At 31.9% G+C, this 2,445-nt stretch overlaps 1 non-coding gene across 1 annotated transcript; it reads right to left on the reverse strand.

The window, feature by feature from the left end:
- Window positions 1-1,770: 1,770 nt before the first annotated feature.
- LOC117020952 (U6 spliceosomal RNA) lies at window positions 1,771-1,873 on the reverse strand. The gene has a single exon (XR_004422776.1). It is a non-coding gene; the product is annotated as a U6 spliceosomal RNA (small nuclear RNA).
- Between the last annotated feature and the right edge of the window lie 572 nt (window positions 1,874-2,445).

The following is a 2,445-nucleotide window of genomic DNA, read 5'->3' on the forward strand; positions in this document are numbered from 1 at the left end:
TTATTTGTGTTTATCTTAGTCATCAATCTGTTAATCTATATCATAGTCTTAGTATATCTTACCATATAAACATTATTATCAAAAAAAGCTTACTCTGCAGTAGTATATTATAGAACTTCTCCCAATTCATTAAGCTCTTACACTTTCTTTATCTTCCACGTGAGCTTGGCTGATCTCCATGGTTTTTATTCTCTGTAAACACAAAGAGAGTGAATAAAACATTCTCATCTTTGTACTGTTTCTCAGCCTGTTCTGACATTAGAGCCATCCATACCATCTTCCGGCTTGCTCTTTTGCTTTCATTGAACTGTTCTCTGCCTTACTAAGCATTTAAATTATGGTTATGTAATTTTGTCATATAAAGTTTATGTTTAGTAGCACTATTTTTTATCGATAACTATTATCCTGACATCTGCTTCTTTATGTAAATCAGAAATATTTCTTAGGTCTCTAGGCCGCTCTGTGTTCAAAGGTAATTAAAAAGTTTCTTCTCCTAAAGTATCCTACAAATAGACTAATTTTCCTAAGATCATTTTTTTCTACCCATACATTTCAAATAAGTATTGACTGCAGATATTTTTAACAGAACTGCTTTCAGTCTGCTACTCAAAATGACAGAACAATTAGAAATTAACATTGAACCTAAATTTGTTATCTAAACAATTGAATGAATTAGATCTCTTAATCTTTTCTAAATTAGGGTTGAATCATTCTAATTGCAATTTGGATATTCGTTGGAGTATTTGATGCTTTTATATGAAGTATTGGGGAAATATATGGAAAGATATCAAGTATTCTTTTCATTCTGTTTTAATACTACCATTACACAGTATTTTTTTGTTATGGGAAATTTCAAACAAGTACAAACATGTAAAAGAATCCTCTATGTACCCATGATGAGTCTTCCACAATTATCACTAATAGACAAACTTGTTTCAGTTTTGTCCTTACCTATTCAGTCCCACTGGATTATTTTGAAGCAAATTCCATACATAATATCTTTCATCTCTAAGTATTTCACTAAATTCTTTAAAAAGATAAAGACCCTTGTAAAAGCACAATCATAGTACCATTATACCTTTTAGAAATACATAGTGATCTTTTTAGAGTAGTATTCAGTCAGTATTCAGAATATCCCAAATAGTGACATTTCCCCCCAATTTGCTTTGCATCCTTGCATTATTTGGCCTGTATCTCTTTTCCCTGCATTTCCTGTAAATTGATAATTAAATCTAGAGGTCTGATTGGATTCAGGTTTGAGTTTTTATTTTGTTAGAATGATTTTGTTAGAATGATTTGTTAGAATGAGTGTTATTATGTACTTCCATCAGGAGGTAACTGATGTCTGGTTGTCTTTCATTTTATGATATTAGCAAACCCTGATGATTGTTGTTTTCATTATTTCATTATTGGTTTGCAAAGTGGGGATATTCTAATTTTATTATTTCTTCTCCCTACCCCTTTTTCTTAAGCTGGAATCCTGCTGTAAAGAATCAACTATTTGATTTGGTTACTCCAAATTTCTGTTCACATAGAAAAGGATAAATGCTTGATTATTTCCCTCAGTGTACCAGTTTTTAACAAAATTAATTACTTTCCTAGCATCTTTCTAAAGAGACTACTAAATGTATTTCTATTTACTTATTATTTAAAAAAAATTAAAGTATGGCTGACATACAATATATGAGTTTCAGGTGTACAACATAGTGATTTGACATTTATATAACTTTTGAAGTGATCACTGCAATAAGTCTAGTAACCATCTGTCCCAAAAATATGGAACACTTCATGAATTTAAGTGTCATTCTTGTGCAGGGACCATAATAATTTTCTCTGTATCATTTCAAGTTTAGTATATGTGCTGCCAAAGCAAGCTCTACCAAAAATAATTTTAAAATATACTTCGGAATTCATTTGACTTATATCAATCTACTGCAGTTTTTATTCTTTCTGAGACTTAAACTAGCCCACCTTTTCCTGTAGAAAGCTCTCCAATTTGACTCCTAGTACTTTGGGTATGGTCACAGGAGTTTAAATAGTTTTATTGCTTTCTGTTATGATAAGATGCCCCGGAGAAATCTTGTGTATTTCCTTTGCCAGCCTTGTAATCACCTATTTCTTTGTGGAGTTTTGGGTTATTTTTAGTGAAGAAAGACATTAGATACAACAACATAGGCACTAGGGGCTTTCATTACTGCCGGGTAAGTATTTTTCTCTACGCCTTTTCAGTGGATAGAGTTAGGGAAAATGTACCTTTTTAAAAATAGACTTCATTTTTCAGAGCAGTTTCAGGTTCACAGCAAAATTGAGCAGAAAGTACAGAGAGTTCCCACATGCCCCCACATATTCCCCTCCTTCCCCATATCTTCTAACACAGTGGTACATTTGTTACAATTGAAGAAACTATATTGACACATCATGATCATCCAAAATCCATAGTTTATA

The sequence above is a fragment of the Rhinolophus ferrumequinum genome, chromosome 3 (genome assembly GCF_004115265.2).
Source record: "Rhinolophus ferrumequinum isolate MPI-CBG mRhiFer1 chromosome 3, mRhiFer1_v1.p, whole genome shotgun sequence".
NCBI lineage: Eukaryota > Metazoa > Chordata > Mammalia > Chiroptera > Rhinolophidae > Rhinolophus > Rhinolophus ferrumequinum.